The sequence below is a fragment of the Protopterus annectens genome, chromosome 4.part0 (genome assembly GCF_019279795.1).
Source record: "Protopterus annectens isolate FY-2018-M chromosome 4.part0, PAN1.0, whole genome shotgun sequence".
Taxonomy (NCBI): Eukaryota; Metazoa; Chordata; order Ceratodontiformes; family Protopteridae; genus Protopterus; species Protopterus annectens.
Genome location: NC_056733.1, coordinates 1,094,991,942 through 1,095,008,289, shown reverse-complemented (window position 1 = coordinate 1,095,008,289; position 16,348 = coordinate 1,094,991,942). Strand labels below are relative to the sequence as shown.

Here is a 16,348-nt window from a genome sequence, read left to right as displayed (position 1 = left end):
GGAGCTTTTCACTTAAGGCATATGGATCACAAAAATGAGCCTCAGTCACACCCAGCAATTTTACATCATGATGCTTTTGAGCTCCAGCCAGTGGGAGCTGTAGCAGCACTGGACATCCTTATTTATATAGTGTTCAAATGTCCACTGCTGTGTAACTATGGCCAACAAAGACCAATGAGCATCTATTGTGAACATCATCCTTCTTCTAGGGAAGTCTGCAGTAAAAATTTAACTTATTTTTTCAAAATTGTTTAATAGACAACCCTAATAGAAAACCTTTCTCCAGTGAACTGCTGATTTTATTCTACCTGCAGTATTATGCCAGGTATAACTTCCAACTTTAAAGTTAAATGGAGTGGAGCATTTCAAATCAAGCATTATTGGAGCATTAGGAATATCCATGCTAGCCAGATATGTTTCACAGAGAGTTTCCTTTCTCTGGAACAGGTTGCCCATTTCTTTGAAGCACAGTTCCTCTGTATCCCTATTTAAGCACAACTTGAACCAGCGAATGGGTAATCAGAAATTAACTCCCTTGTCTAGTGCCAATGTCTGTGATGAATAGAAACAGTCAATGAATCACCTCCTATATAATTCAGATTTGTGGGTCACATTTGGATTGCACAGCTAGGCTGATAAGGACCCTAGTGGTTGTTAGCCTGATATACACCTATGAACCTATGCAAGAAAGATGATAGAAGTGTAATACTGTGATCCAAGGATGTACTGACTGTGCTCTGTACATGTTGTTGTACACCAGCAGTTGTACTGGGGCTGTATATATGCAACCAGACATTAAAGTTATTCACCATTGTGAATGATGCTGTGTCCTCATTATGAGCAAAAAAAAAAATAGTGCACAAAGTCTGTATACCACTATGTACTATATTTATGAAAAATCATCAAAAGCCCAAAGAAATCTAGGATTCTTGAAAGGTGTTTATTTAGTTTTTCTTCTCTTAGCTACACTAAATGGTTTTAATGAAACATTTTTTCTTTTTTAATTTCTTTAAATGGCTAGTTTTTCTAATACTGTGACATGAGTGGAGCCCTTCTATAGTCAGGCTGCAATTAAAGTTCTTGATATCAGTACTGGTTCTGTCTTTGGTGTTTGCCAATACTTTTTCTCTCAGTAGCCTTGGTGTGTACAGAAATACCTCTTCCTGCAGTGCATATGAAGTCACCTGCACTCGTAACATGTTTAAGTATACCTGGAAATTCTTTTTTTCTTAGTCCAGTTGCTCTTACTAATACTGGAGCAACTGGGATACCCTTAATCCAAAATGTTCTAGTTTCTGCAGGTATATATCAGTATTTTATGACTTTCTTTGGTTCCCTGCTACCTACCAACCATTACCTCCCACAATATATTGGCATGTTTGTTCATCTCAGGTTGAAAGGGATTCCCAACTCATTCATTACCTGAGAGGTGAGCGGTGATTAGAAAGATGTCATTCTGGCAGCCATTAGGACTTTTTCTGTTTATGTTCTAAGCCAACCCCCTGGTAGCTGACATGAAAACCTGCATCACAGCTGAATGCCCAGGTATGCATGTGTGTATGTTTAAGTCCATGCATCACCCAATATATGAATGTAAACTTGTAGTCCACCACATGAAGGATGATCTTAGGCATTCCACCTTGGGTAAGATATTAAGAGACATTGTTGTGCTCTCCATTCATGTATGTGAAGAAGGCGTGTCCTTAGCAGTGATCTGTTTTCTACCCCCACTTTGGTTAATGCCTAAATACAAGGATAAGTAAGTGGCTAGAATATTAGAGTCTGTATAGTGGGATCCATTGTTTGTCTTCTAGGGATAAAATAGTTAACAGACTAGCTTTGTCATGGATGGCTTCCATTTCTTATCATTATTCCTTGCGTACTGGATACAAATTATGACACTCACATAGTGCCATTATTAGGTAGAGCTTGTAATATTTTTTAATATAAATTTATCACTGTTAATTGCCAGAAGCCTAAACTACAAAAATTCTGAATTGTAGCTCCTCCACCCAGTGTAGTGATATCACTCCTATTCCAGCATACAATGCATAATATACATTCAGGTCCATCAGCAACTGGAGGATGTAATCCGAATTTGCTTCTAACCCTCTTGTTTCTTGTAAGATTCACCATGATAAATATCTGGAACTGGATAAATTTGTTACACTCTTATCAAAATTAATTATCACATTATAGGCAATTATAGAACTCCTATGTGTGACCACTTCAGAGTAGGCTGAATGCCTTAAGAAGTTTGAAAGGTTCACACACACCCTTCTGGTGGGTTACAAACTATCCAAACATAAACTAGCAAGCCCAAACCACTAACAGCAAACATGTCCAGAGATTTCTGGATATTGTAAATGCTAGCAAATTAACCAAATTGTCCTCTGCTATTATCCTTCTTGATCTTGTCCTGAAAAATGTTTCAGCCAAATCCATCACCATGATTCATAACCCTTTCCTGCACTACACTGGCAATTGAACTGTGAAGTGTTGCATGAAAACCTGCATTATAGTTGCTAATATTTCCTGTGCAGTTTGGATTGCTGCAAAACCAATTGCTTATTATTTAATGATTTTATTGATTTTTACAAATGGTTATACTTCTTGTACATGAGTTAATGTTTCTCCCTATTAGATAAATGCATTGTGGCATCGGTGCACCTGATGTAAGCATAATGGTAAGTTTAACACCAAGCCCATATGTTTAACCTACTGCATCAAAAACTCTGTAGGGAAAACATGAACATTTGTCTTACCAACTCTAAATCATGTCCGCTTTGTTATTATAAAAGAAATAAAAAAGACAAGCATATCCCTCAAACTGATCATCAGATAATTCAAGGCCATTTATGAACTTAGGATTTAACTGATTCAAAAAAAACTATAATGCCTTTTGTCAGCTATATTAGGAAGCTTGCAAATAATCAACAGTTTTGTACTGATCTTATCTCTAATAGTGCCTCCTCCCATAACCCTTAGGCTATTGCTAGAATTATTTTGGCTCACACCTCACTCTCCACTTCCCCTTCTGCTCTTCTACCAAAAATCATATTGAAGATGGTCCGTTTTTACCAAAATTAAAAACACCAGCTCCGTGTGTCATGCTAATTTTCCTGGATATCTGCTGACAGGCAATATGTCCCATCTTAAAAAACAGTCCATCAGCACATCAACCTTAGTTTTTGCCCTTATTGGAGGTGTTAAAACTGTGTGGGAATAATGGATCTTTTAATCTGATTAATATTATTTATAAGGTCATGGAACATATAACTGAACAAATAAACAATGATGTAGGTGATCTTACATCCCAGGATACACACAAGTATGGCTTTATTATTTATTTTATTTATTTATTTAAATTTGTTGACCGGGAGTGTCCGACTGGACGTAGGTCCATTTCCAGCGGAGGCCCGGGGAGAAAAGCTCCACAGAAAATAAACAGACAGTAGTTACATTGGATTACATAGTGATTAACAATTTAACATAGCAATTACTTACAACATATTTACAGATGAAGAACATAGTCCATCAGTAGACAACTAGAATCTTTATCTGTGAAGTACATAACAGACATTAACAAATGTTACAAGAAGAAGTTCCTGCTGTATAATAAGTACTAGGCTTATGAGCATCTGAGCTTGCTATAATCAAGGCAGTTAGTCGAGTGGAGAGAAAGATAGTGGTTGGATGGGGTGGATGATATTAGAGTGGGAGTTGCAAGGGCATAGCCAGCATGTTTTTAGGTGCGCTTTTAGTAAAGTTTTGAAGTGGGTGCATGATGGTATGGAGGCAATTGTGGGTGGGAGTGAGTTCCATAATTTGGCTATGGCGCAAAAGAATAGTGCTTCACCAGCAGAGTTTTTGGCTTTAGTGATCTGCAAGTGATTTTTGTTGCTGGATCTTAGTGGTCTGGTGGTGTGATAGGGTTGGAGTAGATTCTGGAGGGATGGGACATTTAGTGGATGGTTTACTAGTTTGTGGGTGAGTGAGAGTTGATACCACTGAGGGAGTTCAAGCCAGCCCAGTTCAGCAAGTGAGAGACAGTGGTGACTACGGTAGGATGCCCCTGTGGCGAATTTGGCAGTTTTGTTGTAGCAGGTCTCTAGCCTGTTTAGATCACATTGCCTTAGGTTGGTATATATTGGAGAGGCATAAAGTAGGGTGGAGATAAGGTGGGAATTTGCTATTGAAATCTTTGCTGCTTTGGTGAGAAATTGCTTATTTCTGTATAACGCTCCTAGTTTTTTGTGGACTTTCTTTATGGTCATGAATATGTGAATGTCAAATTTTAGTTTATTGTCTATTTCCACTCCTAGCAATTTGGTGTGTTCAGTTGGGTATATAGTGGTGTTGTCTTTTGCTGTGATGTTAAAGTGAGAGTTGTTTTGAGTATGTTTGGTGGGTTGGAAGATGAGTAGTTTAGTTTTGTTTGGGTTGAGTATTAATTGGGCATTGGATAACAATGTTTCAACAGAGGAAAAGGCTTCCTATGTGAATTTTTGCAGTTTGGGTAGGGACTGGGCTGAGCAGATGATGGTCGAGTCATCTGCGTATTGTATGAGTGTGCCATGTTTGGTGGCAGAGGCTAGATTATTGGTGTAAATAGAGAAGAGTAGGGGTCCAAGGATGGATCCTTGGGGAACCCCTATGGAGACAGGTAGTTGGGGAGATATGTCATTCTGCAATACAACGGATTGTTGGCGGTCAGACAGGTAACTCTGAAACCATTTGGTGACTGATTGTGAGAAGGATAGGTTATTGAGGACAGAGATAAGTTGTTTGTGTGGGACCATGTCAAATGCTTTAGATAGGTCTAGGAAAGTAGCAGAGGAGAGATAGCCATTGTTTTTATGCTAAAGGATAGTGTTAGTAAAGGAGAGTAAGGCAGTGGTGGTGCTATGGTTTGGTCGGAAACCATGCTGAGTACTGGAAAGGAGGTTGTTAGTAAGTAGGTAGTCTGAGACCTGAGAGTGTATGCATCTCTCTAATATTTTGGAGAGTGGAGAGAGAATAGCTATGGGGTGGTAATTGGTTAGTTCTGCGGAGGGTCCGCCTTTGTGGAGGGGAATTATATGTGATACTTTCCACAGTGTGGGAACGTAACTTTCTGACAGACATCGGTTAATCAAGATGGATACTGGGTAGGCCAGAGCATCAGCTGCGATTTGTAGGTATTCACTTGGGAGGTTGTCTGCTGCTAAGTTGGTGGGTTTAAGTTTAGTTAAGAGTTTTTTATGTTGAAGGTAGGTACAGGAGAAAAAGAGAAGGCAGTGGGGAGATTACTAGTTGAAGGTGTGGGTTGGAGGGAGGGGTTGTGTTGTTTAGCTAGTGATAGTATGGTTTGGGTGAAGTGTGTGTTGAATGAGGTAGCAATATTTTCTGAGGAGTGAGGGATGTTAGGAGGAGGGGTACTGACTTTACCTGGGTGGAGGATGGAGTTTATGGAGGACCAGAATTGTTTGGGGCTGTGTTGTGAGGAGTCTAAGGCAGACTGGTAGTATTGGAATTTGTCCTGTTTTATTAGCTTTTTGACTCTATTGCGTAGTTCTAGGAATTTCTGTCTAGCTGAGGGGGTTTTGGTTTTGCACCAGTGCTCCCAGGCTTTATCCCTGTTTTTCATTTCTGACCTAGTGGTTTTCTGTAGCCATGGGGAGGGTTGTGCTTTGGTTCTGGAAAATCTTATGGGGGCATGGTAATTAAGGATGTTCAGGAAGGTAGTATTAAAAATTCAACTCGTCATCTAGACTGAGGTACTTTAGAGGATGCCAGTTACATTCTTTGAGGGATGAGATGAATGTGAGTGGGTTAAAGTTTAGTTTTTTACGTATTTGACGGTAGATGACAGGTTTAGCTTGGTATAGGTATTTTTTGAGTAGGAATGTTGGAGAGTGATCACTGAGGCTATCTGATAAGCAGCCTGTTATATATGACTGGGGGCTCTTACTGACTAGTATCCAATCCAGGGTAGTGTGCTTGCTGGAGTTTTTATTTATCCTGGTTGGTGACTGGACTAGTTGGGTGAAGCCATGAAGGTGTACATGATTGGTTGGATTGTTGCCAGAACAGGATTGCCAGTCAATATTGAAATCACCTAAGATGATAGTTTCTTGGGGGAGATGGTGGGTAGACCAGCTGAGGAGGTTTTCTAGTGGAGGGATGTTTTGGCCAGGTGGGAAGTAGCATCCAATTATGTTGATGGTTTTGTTTTGGTTAATTTTGAGGTTGGTATATATTATTTCTTCATTGCCTATTTGTGGAGCTGATGATTTTAAGATCTGGATGTTTAGATGCTGTTTAAATATTATAGCTACACCACCTCTTTTTTTGTTTAGCCAGTCCACTCTTAGTATGCTGTAACCTGTAGGGAGTATTTGCTCACTGGTAATGTGAGGTTTTAGCCAGGTTTCTGTCAGGATGACTATATCTGGGAAGTACAAGTCTATGGTGGCATGGAGTTCATGGACTTTGTTGGATATACTTCTAATATTTAGGCTTAGTAGAAGGAAGTCACTTGGGTTTCTATTGTCTGTAATATGGGAGAGGTTGTTGTTTCTAGTCTGATTATGAGGATCGGGGTTGGAGATGGTAGGGCCAGGGTTGGGGTGGATGTCTCCACTTAGGGCTAGTTTTGATATGCATGAGATTATTAGTTTTCTCAGTTTTTGAATGTGTTTGTTTATAAGGGAAACTTTTTGATTGTGCTCTCTGGGTAATAGGTATGGTGGGAGGGTTAATATGTTAAGTTGTAGGAATGCTTTATGTTTGAGTAATATAGTTGGTAGAATATGTGGGGGGTGCATAGGGATGGTTCTTGAGCTGGTGGGAGGGGAGCTGAGTGTGGGTGAGACATGAGTTGTGGTGTGAGTAGAAGTACAGTGGTAGTGGTTGAGTGGGATAATGATGGAGCTTTGGTAGGATGTAAGATATGCAAGGAGAGTGCATGCAGTGAGCATAGGAAAGGTAAGCTTGTACATGTTAGTTGAGGAGGTGTGATGGTAACGGGAAGATGGAGGAGGTAGTGTTGGGTTAGCACTGTGGTTGGCTATTGGAAAGATGGGAGGGGTTTGAGTGCAATAAAGGTGGGACCACTGGGGGCAGGAGGGAATAGGGGGCAGGGTGGGGAGCGAAGTGGGTAGAGACCCTGTTAGTTGCTCGTATGAGGGGCTGGAAACAATCACAAAGCAAAGACAAGTATGTGTTAAGAAACAATCACAATTGACCAAGGACTGCTCTGAAACTGTAAGTCATTTCTTAATTTCTCAGGTGGAAAAACAGGATAACCTTGTATCAGTAGGCTACTGTGGTCATAGTTTAAATTAACAAACACACAGTATTGATCAGTTATGGATACTATTTGCTAACAGAAGGGAATAAGAGAAAGTGGAAGATGTGTGTGTGTGTGTGTGTGTGTGTGTGTGTGTGTGTGTGTGTGTGTGTGTGTGTGTGTGTGTGTGTGTGTGTGTGTGTGTGTGTGTGTGTGTGTGTGTGTGTGTGTGTGTGTGTGTGTGTGGTGGGGGGGGCTGCTTACAAGCCAAAGCAGAGTGCTCTCCAGGGGAAAATTATTATTGGCTCAAACAGGTAGACACATACTCAAAGTTAACTGTAGCTGTTTGCAGACAGTTCAGACCCGGACTGCGCTTTTCCTACAAGAATGTTAAAGGTGGTACCGCAGTTGAATACTTAAGAGTGGTGTTAGGTCTATAAAAGAAGAGTACAGAGAGGAGTAAGCACTTTTGAGATGGTAAATATATATTATAAAGATTATAAAAAACACACTGAGCAAATAGCTACCGCATGCAGGACAATGTCCTGAACCAACTACCTAGTATATGCAGATACTGAGCCAATTGGAAGAACATTAGAAAAAAAAGAAAACAGCACAGACAGTTATGCAACAGATAAAAATATAGCGAGCAGCAATCTGTCATGGTTCTCTAATGTGATTCTATCCACCAGTAACAGCACAAATATATAGAAATAAGTTAGACACTAGTATGAGCTGTCTACACACAACACAATTACATGAATAACATAAGTGAACAAGGTGCAGCTATGCAAATAGACCATACAATACTATTATACTAAAAACAACTTGGTGCATATAAATGCTAGCATGCCATAGTAACATTCAATAATAAAGCATAAATCATATTAGATGTCTAACACAATTCAACATAAACATATACAGTTGTAAAATGTGTAATACAATTCAACATAGGCATTTACAGTTGTAAAACACTTACTGGAGAGACACTGAGCCTTCATGGGGCCTGTAGCAGAGTGGATTGTAGTTTTAAAAATGGTGCCTGCCACAGGTAATATTTATTAACTTTGGGATTGTCTTAAGGTAATAAACAGGGAAGGGGGAAGGGAGAACAAGGATGTGAGCAGGCAGTTCTTTGTACTGCTGCTAATGAGCCAAAGCAAAGACAAGTATGTGTTACGAAACAATCACAATTGACCAAGGACTGGTCAATTTACAATACAGTGGCCAAGGCTGCTCATCCTGGTTGAATTATTCAGAATGGTTACTGAGGCAATGGGTAAAGGGGTATGCAGTCCACAGTGCATGGATCTTGCATTGGCCTTCAGCGCTATCCCCATGCTGGGAGTATTGAAAACTTCTGTCAAATGAACATTAACCCATTTATAGCTTACTGGATAGCTAACTGATACAGGATATACCATTATGGTTTGAGGTATATGCTCTAGGAAAAAAAATGTCACCACTTGTGTCCCACAGGGGTTTAACCATGGTCATCTGCTCTTTGGTGTGTGCATTTCAGACATGAAAGCTGATATCAAGGGGCTATGGCTAACCAACTTTTATGATGATTGAAAATTGTGGATGTGATTATAAAATCCTATGATGATACTCAAAATCTCCAGGGAGGGCTGTCCAAAACAAATGTTTGGTAGATTAGTAATGGACTTCTCTTAATACTAAGAAATGCAGCATTCTCTCCTTTGATAAGTCTAGCATCACTGCCACCTAACAAAACAAAAACAGTCTACTTAAATCTGACACAGACATGAGGGACTTTGGTACCTATGTCAATAACAGATTCTTGTTTAGCCACATCTGCTGAATGGAGACATTGTTAGTCAGTCACCACTACTGGGTGATATGGTTGAGCTTGTCAGTGTTCTCATATGTCATAAACTTAGTAAAAACTCACAAACCTAAATTTTCTGTTTGGAGGTCAGTCTTCTCTGAAGCTGTAAGGAAAGGTTTTATTTTTATTCATAACTCTAAACTGAGGAGAGAGTATCAAGCAGGTGAAGTAGGAATGTAAAATTACTTTTACATGTCTAAGTGAATTGTCAAAAGTATAGCACTCTAAATCTCATGAAAAATGTTAAATAGTGCCTAATGGTGTTTGAAAAAATAAAGAAAAAATGCACAAATGCAGTCAGGGCATCATGAAAGAAAGACAAAAGGGACATAATGAACTACATGTACTGAACATGTAATGAACTACATGTAAGAAAGCAGCATATGAGCTGAGCATCAAAGGTCAGTGGGATACAATACAGAGAAAAAAGTAAGAAAGAAAGTAAAGAAAGAAAAAAAGTAACAATAGAAAAATATTCTTTTTCCCTCTGTACAGTCTGACCCTATGTGGAGAAATCAATACAGCCTTTTACACTTCATAATTGTAATAGCACTGACAGAATAAGAAACATTTTGGAAGAGAAAAAAGAGCATGGTTAACATCAGAATCTGTATAAAGATATCCAAAGAAAACTTCATGATGTACAGTCAGTTGTTGGAATAGCATTTTACTGAATTTTCATTTATGGAGATGTTGATGTCTAAAATGCAGCTTTTCACCTAACATTTCTGTGAAATGGAATTCTTTGATATAGACAGGCAAGCCAACTATTCCACTTAACTCTGAGTCAGGATGTCTTTATAATGTGCTTACATTTCGGAGGTGTTGGAATTCTCACCATGGTGCTCAAGGTCATTTGTGAAATTTTCTTCTGGAAAATGCTTTATAGGATCTAGTAATATGATACTGTCATTTTTTAATTAGACCAATGCCAATACTCATATGTACAAAACTGAGAGGAAAATCAAAGGTTTTTAGATACAATTATTGAGGTACTTCAAACAAGTCTGTCATATCCAAATAGCATCCTATATTAAAACAGGTTATAATCAGCAGAAAACATATTTTATGTATAAAAAATAAACAGCATGGCAATGAAAAAAATGGAAATGGAAAAGATGGTTCATTACTAGAACCACATTCCTTTCGGTGTGGAATTGTCAACAATTTGAAATGAATAAAGCAGTGGCAGACAGAAGCATTATGAAGAAGAGATGGTATGATTAGCTATTAGGTATCAAGTAAATGAAACATATGAAATAAAATGGACATACTAGTCAGTATGCCTTATTTGCTATTTGGTAACATGTTTCTGCTTACCATGCAAGGTTATTTTCAGTCAACATGATATGGCACAGTACAGACTTCTATTTGTTTTTCGTAACAGTTGTCATTGCTTAGTGAAGTAGCATCTAACTATGATTTAGAGCTGTTGAGTACCATGAGACATTTCAATCAGTAGGCATCAGTCAAACATTTAACCGTGCATAGTTCTACATATAGCGCGTGTGTGTGTGTGTGTGTGTGTGTGTGTGTGTGTGTGTGTGTGTGTGTGTGTGTGTGTGTGTGTGTGTGTGTGTGTGTGTGTGTGAACACTAGTATCATAATTATGTTTTTTTTTAATATTTGGAAAAGGTAACCTTTTAGTTGTCTATTAGTATGGAAAATTCTATTTTGCTAATTTTTTCTTAATTTTGGAACAACTTCAATCGGTTGTACCTTGGGTTTTCCGTACTTTTCTAACTGCTGCCTAGCTGTATGGATTTTCTGCCATGAAATGTACAACTAAATATTTTGTCATATACCTTTTGAACATTTATACCTTTCTTTTCATCTTAGGAGGGCTCTGTGCAGATTTGGCATGACATTTAAGAGCTCATTCTGCCATATCATGACAGTGATAGATGCTACCAATTTTATACAGAACATAAGCAGTGAATGACATAGACCATGATACTGGTAAGTGGTGTACATATTTTCTATTTTAATAATATACATAGTTTCTATTTTAATAATGCTTTCAACTGATAATCACAGGATGTAAACTGATAAATAAACACCACCTCCACTGCATTAACATGTTTATTCAATTTCTTTACTTTGCTGGTTTCACTGAAATCTTTGATTCATTATTTTGAGTAGATACTGTTCAAACTGATAGTTATTACTTTCATGGATTCTCACAATTAAATATGGTTTTATTGATATGTATTTATGTTGCTGTTCATACTGCAGTGCTATAATTATGCACAGTTGTCAATTCTTTAACACACAGAATAATCAAACAGTTCTTATCCCAGCATATCTCCCACCTCTGAAACAAACTTCGAGTAAGTGTTGAGCCTTGCACCACCCTCTTCCATTACAGGTAAACCTACATAATTGGATAGACAACTTTAAATTTTTCTGGTGTATCTTATACTGCCCACTTTGAGGATGTGGGGAACTATTGATAGGGATTATTAGAAGATTGTTTATCTACTAGTTACCCATGACCCTATTAACCCAGATTCAGCTCTGTCACTGAGACCACAAAACATGCTTATTTTTTTAAGGATGTGGCCATTTATAAAACTGCTTCTAATATAACAGAACATATTAAACAATGTATTTGTACATAAATGTAAGCAGTATAGTAATGTTACTTCTGTTTACTTAACTTAATGTTAGCAGTGGTTCAGCATAATAAAAGTTAAAAAAATATCATGGTATAGTGTATATATATTTCATAGTTGCTACTGAATGGATCAGCATACTTAGTAACCCAGAGTACACAAGTGAAATGGAATGAAGTGGTGGAAAGAGTACCAGAATAGCTGTATGAATATCTCAGATGAAGAACACATTTAATTCCTCTTTCTGTAGACAGCTGTCAAAAGGAGAAATGTAGATAGTTCTAGAGATTGTATTCATAGTTAAGTGCATGAAACAAGAGAAAGCTAATGACATATGTGGGAGGCAGGGAATAGCACCCACATAATGAACAAAAGAATGCATAATAAGAATGCATAATAAGAATACTTAAGATAAAACATAATAAACATCTCAGATTTTTTTTCAAGTTGTCCTCCCCTTCTGACCAGACCCACAATGTGTGTGCTCCCCTTTTTTGCTGTTCATCTGTACTGCCTGTTTGACCTGCCCTGAAACACCCCAAACTTGGTTACCCTTGAAACAACCATTCAGTGACTACAACGACATGCAGGAAAGAAGGAGAACCACAAGAAATTAGTTCTTGCTGTACATCTAAACTGCCCATTTGACCTGCCGTAAAACACCCCAAATTCAGTCATCCATGAAACAACCATTCAGGAACCACAACGACATACAGGAAAGAAGGAGAATCGCAAGAAATTAATGTAGTTCAACTGCAAAAGTATTCTTTATAAAACAAGAGAATGCTCTATAACTAAACCTAACCAGATATTGAAAAGCACATCACCTGGGTCAGCAGCCACAACTGACTTGTTCCTTTCTAGTACCCAATGTATTAGACCCCCTTCTAACCAATGAGAATTTTACCCAAACATGCACATTCATCTAATCACTGATATAAAATAGCTTGTTGCTGTTAAAACTTAAACATTACATCTGGATTAAGAATAAGGTACAAGAGATTAATTTGTTCCATTTTTGTAATACATTCAATTGTTCACTTTTTCTTTAAAAAAAATAAATAAGTAACAATGAGAAATTCATTCTACACTCTGTAAAGTGCTCTTAAACTGTTTTAAAAGGTCTTAGTGGTATTTCAACAAACCTGATCAGTTCCAGAATAGCTGATTTTCTCTCTTATAGTGTAAGCCACAGCCAAGCTTGGCCCTTTCCATTCACTCTAGCTAAGCCCGGGCTCACTCCACTCCCCTACCCTAATACCATTTGCTACCCACCCCTGCTATACATATATTTATTTTAAACTAATCCTCCCACATACTTCAACACCCAGTCACACATGCACCACTTCTACTCTAATGTAACAACATGATACCCTACTACATTTTGTTCGTTTGTGTCTTTTGGCTTTTCCCGGTTAGGGGTCACCACAGCGGAACTCCGGTCCGCTAATGATTGGCAGTAGAGTTTTACGTGCTGGCTTGCCAGGCCTAACGCACAACCTTCAACGAAGGAACGCCCATTCACGCATGTCGCCACACAGAAGACACTCTAACTGAGAATCAAATGGGCAACGTCTAACTGTAAGGCAACAACACTACCGCAGCACCACCACCGCAGTATATATACCCTACTACATTATTGATATTATAATACTCTCAATTACAGCATACCTCATCTTATACCACATCAACTAAATGAGTCTGCATCCCACTATGCTACCCCATTCCCCTACCCACAACAGACAAAACCCATAAAAATTAAAATGTCACCCTCAATCTACAAAACTGCATACATCAATCAATTTTTTCTATACTATAATCCCACAACAAAATTATGTTCATATCACCCTAAAGTATGATAAAATTATAAACGAATTCCTAAAGACCATAATACATATCACCCCACAACTAACACTTAGTGGTAACATCCTTCCTAACCCTGGCCCTAATACCAACTCAATACAACATCATTTCCAGTACAGTAACCAAAATATACTAAAGCTCTCACAGAAAGTCTCTGACCTATTAATATTATATTTAAACATTAGAAGTATAGTAAAGAAAACCCAAGAACTTCATGCCTCTCTCTATATGTATTCTCCCAACATCACTCTATTCATTGCTCAACCTGGCTAAAGTCTGAAATTAACAATATTGAAGTCCTACCTCCAGACTATAGTATACATAGGGTTAAAAGAAAGGGCAAATGATGAGTGGGTATACTCATTCTTTTAAAAAAAAACTTATTCTTGAAGTACTACAACAAAGCACTCCTAATTTTGCTAAGTGCAGAAGTGATTTTTACCAAACTAAAGATCAACTCCAAAAAAATATTTAAACATAGTAAGTATCTACATACCTCCAGGAAACATCATCTGCACTTTAGAACACATACTCAACTAGTCCTCAAAATTTGTGCCCCCAGGAAACTATTATCACGGGGGATTCCAATATAGATTGGTTTACTTGTAATGTACAAAACCCTACAAATCATGTTAATATCCATGGTTTCACACAGATAATTCAAATCCCCACAAGAATTGACAAATCAACTACTAGGGAATCAATCCTAAATTTGATGCTAACAAATTGACCTTCCCTTTCGTTATGTGCTGGCCATCTTCCAGACAGTCTTAGCGGCCATCTCCCAATCTTTGTACTTAGGCAACAAGTAAATCCAGCAAAACACACTGCCTCTCCTGTAATCAGGAATAAAAGAAACTTTAACCACCAAAATTTCATATAGGTAGGTTCATAGGTAGGTGCTAGGCTATCGGCCCTAGGGTCTATCCAAGCCTAGCCATAATGATTCCCTGGCTATTGCTCCCCACAAACATTTACTCTCCTAGACCCCTGTCTAGCAGCTACTGATGTAATCCCCGGGGTGAAATTCCTATCTCCCATCCAATCGTCAAGGTTCCTCTTGAAGAGGGCCATTGAGGCACTATGCTTGACATGTATGGGCAGCCTATTTCAGAGTATGGGGAGTCTCTGGGTCAGGAACCTATCCCTCAAGCATGTTCTATTCATCGTGATGACAAGGTTAAGATCCCTGATGCATGTGGCTCAGAGGGATTGGGATTTCTTTAAGTGTAGCATGTCCAACAACTTTGGGTTTGACATGGCCTTGTATGTTAGGCAGAGATTGCCTCTGAGTAGGCGATATGCAACAGAGTATAGCGGAGTTTATTTAGACGGTCAGCATAAGACATCTGTTTAGGCCTATGATTCTTTTTGTGGGGTATTTATGTGGCCTTTCTAGTTGTTACAGATGTACTGTGATGTACATACCAAATGGGGTATTGTATTCTATAATGGGTCTAATGAGGGATGAGTACAGATGGACAATGACCTCTTTTTTTCTGGATGAAAAGTCCTTAGTGATGAGGTGTGCCACGTAGAAGGATTTTCTAACTGTTATGGCTATGTGCTTATCAAAGCTGAGACCACTGTCCACCTGTGTCCCTAGGTCTTTTATCACACTTTCAGTGTTTAATGTACTGCCACCTATGTGGTAGTTCACAGGTACATGGTTTATCCCATAGGGGACAACTGTACATTTTTTGGCATTTAGCTTGAGCCCATGGGTCTGGCACCAGGCATCTGTTTCGGTAAGGACCTTTTATAGTATATTCACATAATTTGGGGATTCAATAGTAGCTCCCAGCTTGCAATCATCTGCAAACTTTGTAAGCCAGAGTCCCTTAGTGTTGGCCTGTACTTCAGAGAAGTAGATGCAAGATAGAGTGGTCCCAGGACAGAACCCTGTGGTACACCACTTATCAGTTGTCTGGAGCTGGATTTGGAGTTGGTTACATTTACAGTGTGTGTTCTGTCAGTAAGCCAGTTTGCAACCCATCGAGTGATGTAAGGATTAATGTCCAGTTTAGTAAGTTTATCTCTGATTCCAGAGTGAGAGAATAGTGTCAAAAGCCTTGGCGAGGTCTAAGTAGGCTGTGTGAACCACCTTACCCTCGTTCACAGCTCTGGAAACTGATTTGAAGAAGTCAATCAGGTTCAGGAGGAAAGATCTTCCCTTCATGAACCCACACTGGGTGGTGTCCAGTGTTTGAAGATTGCCAATGTCTTTGTTTATAAGTTCCACGATAATACGTTCCATGGCCTTGCAGATCAGACTCATCAGACTGATGGGGCGGTAGTTCCCACAATCCAAAGTGGATCCCCCCTTGTGGAGGTGGATGACTGTAGCTGTGCACCACTCTGTGAGCATAAAGCCTAAGGTGAGGCTATGATTAAACATGACATGAGGTGCCAGTTAATTTTGTAGTTTATGCAGTACACAGCCCAGGATGTTGTCTGGTCCCATGGATGCTGTATTCTTGGCTTTGGAGAGTGTGTTTTTTATTTGAGTGGTCGTGATTACCGGAATTGGCATTCTTTTGGTATTGAGATGAACTCATTAGGGGGTGAAATTGGCACTGAATCTATCTGCCAGGATATTGGCAATATCCTTGGGGTCAATATATCTAGGGCCATTCTGCTGTAGCTCAGAGCAGATCTGAGTATTGCCATTTAGATTCTTGACATAGCTATAGAATGCCTTGTGGTTGTCTTTGGAATCTTTGGTAATTTTGTTTTCGTAACTAG

At 38.8% G+C, this 16,348-nt stretch overlaps 1 long non-coding RNA gene across 1 annotated transcript in view; it reads left to right on the top strand.

Moving 5' to 3' along the window:
- The window catches only part of LOC122799772, a 694,326-nt gene that overhangs the window by 393,090 nt on the left and 284,888 nt on the right, over positions 1-16,348 (top strand). Inside the window, exon 4 of the long non-coding RNA XR_006364504.1 lies at positions 10,965-11,084. This is a non-coding gene — a long non-coding RNA (uncharacterized LOC122799772). The remainder of the gene's footprint in view (positions 1-10,964; positions 11,085-16,348) is intronic.